Source organism: Triticum aestivum, chromosome 2D (genome assembly GCF_018294505.1).
Source record: "Triticum aestivum cultivar Chinese Spring chromosome 2D, IWGSC CS RefSeq v2.1, whole genome shotgun sequence".
Taxonomy (NCBI): domain Eukaryota; kingdom Viridiplantae; phylum Streptophyta; class Magnoliopsida; order Poales; family Poaceae; genus Triticum; species Triticum aestivum.
Window position 1 is genome coordinate 35,586,262 of NC_057799.1, and position 12,326 is coordinate 35,598,587.

The 12,326-nt window shown below is 49.0% G+C and overlaps 1 pseudogene; it reads left to right on the forward strand.

Moving 5' to 3' along the window:
• The first annotated feature begins 10,872 nt into the window (after positions 1-10,872).
• On the forward strand, positions 10,873-12,099 carry LOC123055588 (uncharacterized; annotated as a pseudogene).
• Positions 12,100-12,326: the final 227 nt, after the last annotated feature.

The following is a 12,326-nucleotide window of genomic DNA, read 5'->3' on the forward strand; positions in this document are numbered from 1 at the left end:
CGACCGGGGTAGTGCCTGCAGCCTGAGCGCACGACGCAGACGGCGGAAGGACGACGGGTGCAGCAGCCGGAGACGATGGAGTGGTGGCCGCCGCGGAGGCTCGGGTGAGCAGCATTGCAGGGCGAACCGAGAGACGGGGCGCCGCCGAGACTGGCGTGGGAGAGGTCTTCGCGGGGTACCCGGATCCGGTCACGGCGGCCGCAACGGAGGACGGAGGCCGGAGGTCCGGGCGACGGCGGCGCCCGCCCAGCCGCAACTTGCGCGGACGCGAGAGCGCCATCCCTTCCCAACGCATGACGCCGAGCCGAGCCGAGCCTAGCAGAAGAGAGAGGGCGAGCAGGGGACTCCGGATCTGGCCTGGGCAGGGGACTCCGGATCTGGCCTGGGCAGCTGCACAGCTAGCCGAAGATGGGAGATCGAGGCACCGCCGCCGGGGGCGCTCACCCGACGCGGGTGCTGTGGCGGGAGCTCATCCCTTGGCTATGTCCTGAATGCTATATGTCATTTATAGCGAGAACGTCTTACAAAAGAAAAGTTTATAGTGAGAATAGTATCCGAGTCGCCTGAAGGCACGCACATATAAGGCGCCCGTTAGCTCAGGTCGTTTGCTTGCGCTCAGGTCGTTTTTGAGGGACTCGTTGATCCGGCATAACTTGAAGCGCGAGCATGTAACAAAACACTAGCTTTGGGCCTTCACTTAGACTCTATCTGTGTCACTTCGGACTGCATTGAAGTGGGGCAAACATTGACTCTCGTGCTCCATGGCAATATGCTACAATTCTACGGAAATTGGCAATGGCTCCTAGAAGCCTTGGCTCCTTCACGAGAGATCAAGGATCAGAGGAATCTTTTCAGGAACCTCCAATTCATCCACGAGGGACGTCAACACAATGGAGAGGCTCGTATGCTTGCCAAGGCGGCAACCTCTCTTTCTATGGAGCGCCATTTGTGGCTGTCATTTTTGCTCAATATTATTTGTATCCTAATGATCATTGAATTTCAATAAAGGGTACAGTTTCTAAAAAAAAGTTTTGCTTGCTCGCTCGGTTCGACGTACTAGTTTGGTCCATTTTTTATGTTTTTTGCTTTCTTTTGTTTCTTTACCATTTTTCTTCGGTTTTTCTTTGTTTTTTCATTGGTTTTCTTCATTACTTTCATGTTTTACATTTTTTTTCTATGTTTTTCTTTGCTTCTTTCTCAGCTTTCACAAGCCTTTTTGCTTTTCTTTCTTTTGATTTCAACTTTTTTACATACACATTCAACATTTTCTGTATACATCAGGAACTCTTTTCTGTATACACGTTAAGATTTTTCAAATACATGATCACCATTTTTGAAACAAAATTTTATTCTTTTATGTCTATTTTTTATACACATTGCACATTTTTTGCATAGATCAGGAACACTTTTTATATAGATGTTTAACATTTTTAAAAACTTATATTTTTTTATGTCTAATTTTTTGATAACACAGTACATTTTTTGTATACATCAGGAACACACACACACACACACACATGTTTAACATTTTCTCAAATGCATGATTAATATTTCTGTAAAAGCACATATTTTTTATGTTATTTTATCCACACATTGTATGTTTTTTATAATAGACAAAATTTATATACATGTTTAACATTTTCCAAATACATGATTAAGTTTTTAAAAATTATATCTTTTATGCCTACATTTTTTTCATACACATTATACATCTGTTGTATATACATCAGGACTATTTTTATATACATGTTTAGCATTTTTAAGCATATACCTTTTGATGTCTACATTTTCATAAACATTGTACATCTTTTGTATACATCAGGACCTTTTGTGTACATATTTAAAGTTTCTCAAATAAATGATTAACATTTTTTTCATATAGTATATGTTTTGATGTCTATTTTTTCATACACATTATACAATTTTGGTATACATTAGAAACATTTTTCTATCCACATTTAACATATTTTTAGTAGCATGAGTAACATTTTTTAACTTTTGTATATAAAGTGATCTTTATAATAGATATATTTAGAATGTTTCAAAATACAAGTAAAAGGAAAAATAAAACAAAAAGAGAATGCAAAAAATGTAAAAAAGAAAAGAAAAGAAAAAAGCGTTGTTCTTGTTTGTCCCTGCTCGACCGGCCGAATCTGGTCTCGCGTGAAGGGAGACATAGGCACGTCCTCTATTCCCTGCATAGGTCATGGAATAGGGATCTAACGTGTACCCTCCCACACGACTCGTCGGCCGGCCCATTTTGGTTTTTCTCCGACCGGTTTTAGAGCAAGTCCAACAACTCCCGTAACTATGGCTGGACCAAAAGCTCGTAACTCGCGAGCTTAATGAGCGCTCGATAGTTCGGCTCGTTAAGTTCGTAGCTCGCTTCTTAATGAACAGAGCCAATCATTGATTTCAGCTCGTTAAGCTTAACGAGCTTAACGAGCGAGCTAATAAGTTTCACGAGTAGCTCGTTAGTAACAACACAACACATATTTTCATCTTACGTGACAAACTTTTGTAGAACCTCAGCCCATCTATTCAATCTAATCGACATATAAGGCAACAGACTACTGCATTTATTTCTGTAGTCACCATATTTCATTTTGAAAACCACAACTACACATTCATCCTGTATATCGTAACACATTATAATCTGTTAACGAGCGCTCGTGAGCGCTCACGAGCTTAACGAGTTTCAAATGAACCGAGCCGAGCAGGGTTTTCTGCTCGTTAATCTGAACGAGCTTAACGAGCCGAGCCTTAACGAGCACGAGCTTAACGAGTACGAGCTTAACGAGCCGAGCTGCTCGTTAGTCCACCCCTACCCGTAACACCAAAAGAATCGGGGTTTATGTGAATGCTGGAGCAAAAAAACCTCTCCAACAACTCTTGTAAATTGGCCATAAATTTTACAGGATTCCATAAAAATGATCTTTTTTCTTCCCCGGGTTTACGGGACGGTCATCTCCACATATAGTTATGGCTACTTACGCGAACTATTGGAAAGAGTTTTTTTTTCAACTTCCCGTGAATACTGGCGGAATGCTGCCACGACCACCTACCGCGGCCCGTGCCAACCACCGGAACGCCGCCGTCGGCCACGCCCGTGCCCGCGCCGGCGCTCGCGACCTCGCCCATGCTATTGGGGAACGTAGCATGCAATTTCAAAAAAATTCCTATGATCACGCAAGATCTATCTAGGAGATGCATAGCAACGAGAGGGGGAGAGTGTGTCCAAGTACCCTCGTAGACCGAAAGCGGAAGCGTTAGTTTAACGCGGTTGATGTAGTCCAACGTCTTCACGATACAATCGATCAAGTACCGAACGTACGTCACCTCCGAGTTCTGCACACGTTCAGCTCGACGACGTCCCTCGAACTCTTGATCCAGGAAAGAGTTGAGGGAGAGTTTCGTCAGCACGACGGCGTGGTGACGGTGATGGTGAAGTGATCTCCGCAGGGCTTCGCCTAAGCACTATGACAATATGACCGGAGGAGTAAACGGTGAAGGGGGGGCATCGCACACGGCTAAGAACAATTGATGTGCTTTAGAGGTGCCTCCCGCCCTCGTATATAAAGGAGGGAGATGGGAGGAGGCCGGCCTAGGGCGCGCCAAGTGGGAGGAGTCCCACTTGGACCCCTAGTCCAATTCGTCCCCCCCCCCCCCACCTTTCCTTTTACCGGAAGGGGAAAGGGGGAAGGAGAGGGAGGAGGAGAAGGAAAGGGGGCCGCGCCCCTCCCCTTGTCCAATTCGGACTCCTCATGGGGGGGCGCCACCCCCTTGTGGGCTGCCTTGCCTCCCCTCTATGGCCCATATCTTTCCCCCAGGGTTCCGGTAACCCCCGGTACTCCGATATGTATCCGATACATTCCGAAACACTTCCGGTGTCCGAATACTATCGTCCAGCATATCAATCTTTACCTCTCGACCATTTCGAGACTCCTCGTCATGTCCGTGATCTCATCCGGGACTCCGAACAATCTTCGGTCACCAAAAACACATAAATCATAATACAAATCGTCATCGAACGTTAAGCGTGCGGACCCTGCGGGTTCGAGAACTATGTAGACATGACCGAGACACATCTCCAGTCAATAACCAACAGCGGAACCTGGATGCTCATATTGGCTCCTACATATTCTACGAAGATCTTTATCGGTCAAACCGTAATGACAACATACGTCATTCCCTTTGTCATCGGTATGTTTACTTGCCCGAGATTCGATCGTTGGTATCTTCATACCTAGTTCAATCTCGTTACCGGCAAGTCTCTTTACTCGTTCCGTAATGCATCATCCCGTAACTAACTCATTAGTCACATTGCTTGCAAGGCTTATCATGATGTGCATTACCTAGAGGGCCTAGAGATACCTCTCCGATACTCAGAGTGACAAATCCTAATCTCTTTCTATGCCAACCCAACAAACACCTTCGGATACACCTGTAGAGCAAATTTATAATCACCCAGTTACGTTATGACGTTTGATAGCACACAAGGTGTTCCTCCGGTATTCGGGAGTTGCATAATCTCATAGTCAAAGAAATATGTATAAGTCATGAAGAAAGCAATAGCAATAAAACTTAACGATCATAATGCTAAGCTAACGGGTGGGTCTTGTCCATCATATCATTCTCCTAATGATGTGATCCCGTGCATCAAATGACAACACATGTCTATGGTTATGAAACGTTAACCATCTTTGATTAACGAGCTAGTCTAGTAGAGGCATACTAGGGACACTGTGTTTTGTCTATATATCCACACGCATGTATCAAGTTTTCGGTTAATACAATTCTAGCATGAATAATAAACATTTATCATGATATAAGAAAATATAAATAACAACTTTATTATTGCCTCTAGGGCATATTTCCTTCACATGCCACCGCCGCCCCTTGCCGGTGGCCACCGCAAAGCCTGCCGTCATGTGTGTCACTAGCGAGTCTGAGCCAATTATCTATTTTTTGTGTAATTAAAATTAAAATGAAATTGAATTTAGGGGAACTCACAAAAGTTGCTTTTAAAAAATTCCCTAACTTTTATGGGAAGGCCAAAAAACCAGTTTTAGGGGAAGTTGTCTAGGGGCCAAAAAAACCAGTAAGGTTCATGAACCCCTTTTTTCTTCTTTTTTTTGTTTTGTTTTATCTTGTTCTTGTTCTTTTCTTGCCGAGTCAAATCCCACCCTAATTTTTCCTCACTCACTCTCTCTCCAAGGGAAGGGAAGGGGATCCGCCTCGCCGTCACTGTCGCCGCCGCGGCTCGTCCTGCATTCTGGCTCCTCCGCTCCGCCGTCCGCACCTCATGCTATGGCCTCCTCCATCTCGAGCTCGAGCACCCCTCCTGGTCTGGGCGCGGACGAGCACGGCCCCACCACAGTTTGACACCCCCGCCCCGCCCTGCCTGGGTCAGCAAGCGTCGCTCCCCTCTACCTCCCACGGACACCTTCTCCACCGCCTTCCTCCCCGTCGCAGGTGAGCACCTTCGCCGTCGTCCCTCTCTATCCCTCTTCATTTTTCGGTACAATGGGCGGTTGGCGCTCAGATTAGATGCGACGGAACACGCTCGCGATGCGCACATAGCTGGCCGCCGCCGCCGGAGCTGGACCCTCCGAGGGTAAACCTCTTGTACTGAGTATTTAACCAAAAACTACCACATTTCACGGAAACGTGACAGAAAACTACCACTTTACGATTTTGTGCGGAAAACTACCACTTTTGTCCTAATCCGTGGCAAAAAACTACCAAGTCTCGAAACCGGTCGCTTGGCCCGCGCCAAGCACCAAACTAACTAGCCGGTCCCACGTTTCAGGTGCCACGGTGGCCAACCGACGCCCGCCGCGCGTTAATGGCGCGTCCGCGGTCGGAAACGGCGTCGTCAGAGGATCAGCATCAAATGGCCGATCCCACGTTTTGGTGCATTGAACGCAAACTGACAGCCGCCGTTTCCGACCGCGGACGCGCCGTTAACGCGCGGCGGGCATCGGTTGGCCACCGTGGCACCTGAAATATGGGACCGGCTGGTCAGTTTGGTGCTTAGCGCGGGCGAAGCGACCGGTTTCGAGACTTGGTAGTTTTTTGCCACGGATTAGAACAAAAGTGGTAGTTTTCCGCACAAAATCATAAAGTGGTAGTTATCTGTCACGTTTCCGTGAAATGTGGTAGTTTTTGGTTAAATACTCTCTTGTACTCTATGTTGGGCTATAGTGTATTTAGCTTCAGTAGAGTGTACATGATTCAGTTTAGCCGTGCATGACTGACTCTGTTTTCGCCAGTTATATATCACTCTGTTTCTAGTATGGACACGCAAGTCTTGAGTTGGTTGCATCCAGTCTCCACGTCCAGCACTTGCACTTGTCTCTCTCAAGTCCTGTATAAAATACCCCTGCAATTGCCATTACTGATCAATGCAATAGCTATGCTTTCTACCAGTTTATACCTGCTTGTCTACTTGACTAGCTGAATGCGCGTGCGTTGCCACGGATCAACAAAATCAGAAAACTACGACGACATACTACGACGACATACTACCATCACATGAAGTATGTAAATGTGTGTGTGCATCCGGTTTCTTTTCTCCTATCCAAGCGTCTCATTGGCAATCTAACAAAAAAATCAGCTTCCCACGCAAATGGGGCCTTGATTAGTGACGCAACATGAGCGGACATCAACCTTCAGGAAGTACCCGTCAAGCTCACCAGATGCCGGCTCACCGCAGAAGTAATTCTGCACACATGAAGACTTAAAAGGCAAAAATCAATGTCTTAGAAAATTAAAAGAAGCTACACATATAAAAGTGTAAAAAGGTATTAAGTGGGGGCAAAATTGTGGAATAGCTCTGATGAATGCATAAAAGGCAGTACACTACCAGAATAAATTAGTCTATGTGGCACTTTCATTATCATCGAAGTTTACATGCTCTTAATGTACCCTTCGAGAGCATAATGAAATCCTAAATAAAATAAAATTATTATCAGCATAAGCAACATACAAGGTGTCTAGAAAGCAAATAGTAATGGTCATTTTGACAGGAATCAAAATATGACACATTATTTAGAAAAAAGAGTTATAAATTCAATGTGCAGGCAACATGATACTAATTTATACACACGCACTTGTCATGCCCGCAGCAGGAACCATTTGAAAAACAAAGTAATCATTATTGGTATACATATACTTGTCTTGGACACAAACCGAAACCTACATGCAGCTGAAATCATGCATGAAACCTGCATGTACAAAATACATCTATATTTTCTCAAGGTTGATAATTTTATAGTTTGGTAGCCATCTGCAACCATGCATCAATTCTCAGAATCATATCATGATTGATTTTTTTTTCAATTTGGTAGTCTGCAGATCAATATAACAAGCAACAATTTGAGGGTTGGGAGACATTCCTAATATGATTCACTTTTTTACAATGTAGTTTCATCATCATCGAAAATTTCCCAATTTGGTAGTTTGCATATCAACATAACAAGCAACAATTTTCCACTTTCTATAACGCAGTTCATCTAGAAAATGACAAACGGGACGTGGGCTTGACACCTAATGATCATCTGCATATTTTAAATGATACCTTTTAGACCTTGTGATAAAAAAAGATGTTGAACTATTGGCAAAGATTCAAAATCAGTCAAGAGATTATTTAATTAGCACCATGATTCTACAACAAAGTGATCAAATTTGAGTACCTCTGCCTTGAGTCGAGCACCTCCATTGTCATCTGATTATTCAATGACGGACTGAATCAGACACAAGACACACAGTCATATGCCTAAATTCAGAATAACACAACAATCACACCAACACCCATCAGGAATACACACTCACTGCCCTGGCATGCAGCGGTTCATGCTCCTTTTGAAATTGCCTCTCGTGATGTGACTATCATGTTTTAACCATGTGCCCGACAATCAAATCAAGTCAGATAGTGACTCCAACTTCTTATTAATTGTGTGTTCCGTTGAACCTTTTAAGCGGTGAAATTACTTGTGCGCATACCATTCCGATGGGCATGCCGCAGTTGATGTTGGAGGAGCCATCCAGGGGATCAAAGCAGACACAGTACCTGATGGGAAATGAAGAGCCACACGTACACTTCATCAGAAACAGCAGAAGTAAAATTGCTCGACCATATCAAGTTTGTGAGCAGAGCATATGGAGTGGAGGTTTTTTACACACTTCCCACGGAGCTTTCGGTCCAAGTATGAAGCCTCCTCGTCCTCCTCGGACACAAGAACGCACTGCATATATGACGCCGTTCGCAGAGCAGTGTCACAAAACAGAATAGAAGCAACGATCTTGTTCAAAAATTAAAAGAACCGAGATGAGAGAAGAGTCATACGGTGCGGCCACTGCTGACAAGGGCATTGACCAACACCTCGTTGGGAGAGCACGTCCAACTTCTTTCTGCTCCTCCACCTGAAGAACCCACGGCAAAGAAAACAGGCAATCATCATCATAGCACCATTCTCACGGAAGAACAACTTTGATGAAGAGAGGAAACAAGCGCTTGCCTGGACGTTGCTCTGAACTGAGAGGCCGATGAGCTTGGCTTGGCCGACCTTGTTGAGTGTGACGAACTTGCAGCCGAGGACGATGTGGGAGAGGAGGATGAAGTCGCCGCGCGACTCCAGGTGCCTGCTCTGCTCCTTCAGCAGGTATCGCGTGATGGTCATCAGGTCCGTCCGGAAAGCGTCCGCCGCATGATCCATCTCGTTACTTCGACCGTGGACGATCCTCTCCCTCGCCGTTTACTTAGCCCGGATAGAGAGTTTTGTTGCCTGCGCCCCTGTTCCCATCCCGCCGCCTCCGCCTCCCACGGCGGCTCAAGAGGGAGATCTCGCCTCCGACGCCGCTGCTCCCTCAAGGACCCGCGTGCGTTCCCGCCTCGTGTACGTCTCCACCGTGTTCACACTGCGTTGGAACCGGCGATCCACCTATTTGACACCTATTCCATTCGCCTCTCCTTCGTCTCCGGCCACGCGCTGCATGACTACTCCGGTGCCGCAGATTCAACCCACCCAGCTGTTCGAGGAGAGTGATTGGAGGAGTCGAGGCAACGGGACGATTGCGATGGCACCAGTCGAGGAGAATGGATCGGGAGCGAGGGGAAAGCACGAGATCGGCCAGAAGCCCAGAACCGCCGCTGCGCTCCTGCCTCTCCCGTATCTCCCTCTCTCTCTCTCTCTTCCACGGCAAGCGGAAGGCACGGGATGGGAGGCATCCCAATCCTCTAGACCCTTACGGCACCCGCAGAGGATCATGTGTGGGTTCCGCAGAGGCGAGCACAAGGGGCGGCGACGAGATCGGGGGCGAGGGGTTGGGACGTGCGACGTGTGTGACGACAGTTTTCGTTCTTGTTTCGAGCTGGGATTGATTAACCGGTCGGTTCCCTCGTTTACTTACGCTGGTTAACTCGAAAAAAAAACAATTAGATGGGGGCGACGTGGGTGGGAGGATGTATCGATAGCTAGCGATAGGAGGGAGGTCGAACCATCACGACGTTCGATTCTCCTTTAATAGTAGAGATATTAAGCTGCCAGTTCAAAACTGAATCTCGGTCGACTCCTCGTAACGTTCCCTCCTCCTCGCTCTCGCGACCGCGCCCCCCCCCCCCCCGGCAGGCGGCCGGCCGCGCACCTCTCTCTCCCGCCTCCAGCCCCCCTCTCCCCTTCCTCCGCGCCGCCGTCGCTGGCGCCCGCGGCCAGCCTGGCCCCGGGGTCGCTGGTGGCGGCGGCCTTCCTGCCCTTCCCCTCCCGGTGGCTCCGGCGCGGGGCGGAGTTGCACCGGGGGGTGCTCCTAGGCAGCGGCGGTCCAGCTGGCAGCGGGGTTCCCTGTCGCAGAGCAGGCGGGCGGCTGGGCGGCGGCGCCGTCGTTAGTGGCGGGGTGGCACTGTGGCTCGTCCTGGCGGCGGTGCTCGGCCCAGATCTAGGCCCTGCGGGGCCCATCTGGGCCTGGGCGGGCCGCCGGCGGGGCTGGTTGGCGGCGTGATTCCCGGGATGCAGGGGAGCGGTGTTGCGCGACGGGGGCTGGCAGCACCGATGCCAGCTTGCTGCAGCACGGCCGGCGGGGCTTAGCAGGCCCGTTTCGGGCCTGGCCGGGCCAGGGGTGGCCTGGTATGCCCCGCTGTCGTGTCCGGTCGACTACCGTGATAGTGCCGGAGGCTCGACTTCTCGCACGACGGCGGTGGAAGTGGTTCCCTTCTGCTCGGCATTGGTGCTGTTGTTCTCGTCGCGTGGCGCTTCTCTCCGGTCTTCTCGGCCTCGTGGTGGCCCTCGTAGTGAGACGGCCTAGGCGGCGGTGCAACCGCGGTGGCGCATTGGGTGGTAGTTTGGATGGTTGGCTCCAGATGGGCGGTGGTGTTTGGTGTCCGGGAGAAATCCTTGCCGGTTCGTCCGGCGCCGATGCGGTGACACCGGCGGGTGCCACCATTCCTTCTTGAAGGGCGTCGGTGGTAGCCATCCCCTACTTTCCTCCGCATACCGGGGGAAACCCTACGACTTGTCCGGGCAGCAGCGTCGTCGGCGTCGCATACCTTCTTGGAGGTGCTGCTTGGTATGCGGCACTTGGAGCCTCGGGCGGTGGTGGGGTGTTTCCGGAGGGTGCAGCGGTGGCGGTCCTTCCGCGCTTTGTCGATCTGCCGTTGTTGGCATTATGTTTCTTCTTCTTTTTTTGTCTTTGGGCTTGTTGTGCTGCTCGCCCCAGCGTCGAGATGTATCCTATGTTGGCTTGTTGCTTTGGAATGCAAAGCGGGGGAAACCCTTTTGCGGTCATATTAAGCTCCCCCCCCCTCTGAAGGAGCTAGCCGTGTGGAGGACTAAATCTTGTCGCTTTTCAGCTGACCGGACTCGACGGAGCACTACGATGGCCGGCAAGAGAGGCGCAACCCTGCTTGAGGACCTGCCCGAGGAAATCGTTGACAAGATACTCATCAGGTTGGCGCCCAAGGACGTCGGCCGCTGCCGTGCCGTCAGCAAGTCATGGCGCAGCGCGACATCCACGCCTGCATTCATGCTCGAGCACCGCTGCTGCCAGCCGTTGCTCCCCATTGTCGACGGGTAAGGGCGGCCGGCCAGCCTCGTCGTTCTCCGTGATGCCGGTGCCGTGAAAGCCCTCCACCAGCAGCAGCTCTAGCCTTTCCTCCCGGGCTACAAGCCACTTTCCCAAAATCGCCTCAGAGGCGCTTGTGATGGCTTCCTTATCGTCTCTCAGGGATACACGTTCTACATCTGCAACCAGGTCATCCGCAAGTGTGCTCTCCTGCCGCGGCCTGAGAGGGAGTACAATGTCGTAGCCGGTTTCTACTGCCACCATTCAACTGAAGAGTATAGGGCGCTCTGGGTCTCATGTCCAGACGACTTGTCTAACTCCAGCTTATACATCCTCACGGTGGGATCTGACAGGCCGAGGCACGTCAATGTCAGAATGTCAACACTCTCATCACCTTCAGCGGAACAGGGTTTACTGAGCAAGTTGTACTCTTCATACAGTTCACCACCAGTCCACCACCATGGCAGCCTGCACTGGGGTCTTTGCGTTTACGTCAACATTACAGGAGGTGGCGTAGACATTATTGTGTTTGACACAGAAGCAGAGTCATTTCGGTGGATGCCCGGTCCCATCCATTCCCAGCCATACTGTTACTGGAAGCTGTTTGACATGGAGGAGACGCTTGCTTTCTGGTGCAGCTCGAGGGAAAGGTCTTCTATGGATGTCTGGGTGATGCAGGATTACAAGGCTGAAATCTGGGCTTTCAAGTACCGGATTGACCTGTCAATGGTAGAGGCATCAAGACAACTTTATTTAACTTCTTTCAAAAAGAAAAGGAGACTATCACTTGATTCAACACTGCAGTATTTGAACAATATGGTTGTGCTAAACGAGCGTGAGTTGCTGATCACGTTTAATAAGAAAAATGTGTTGCGCTGGGATATTGATGGCAAGTTCTTAGGTATTGTGAGCATTGGAAAGAATCAGTACTGCATGTCGCTTACGCACCACCGCCTCCAAGAGAGCATTGTTCCGATTCCAGGCCATGATATGATGCAAGAAGAATATGAGGAGCATCCATTCTCCACAGGGCATGCCTGAAAGGTCATGACTTCTGGTTTGCTTTTCTCTTGGACTGGGAGCATGCCTCTTCTTCCTAGCTCTTCTTACCTGTACTACCAGTCAAACATGTCGTTTTGGATGGTCGCTATGATGATTTTGTGCTTTTTATGATGTCCTGATCATCTTGTTAATGTTCTGAACTATGGAGTATCGATGTATGACATTAATAACGTTTTACTACTGTTCCTCGCTGCCTCCCAAATCTA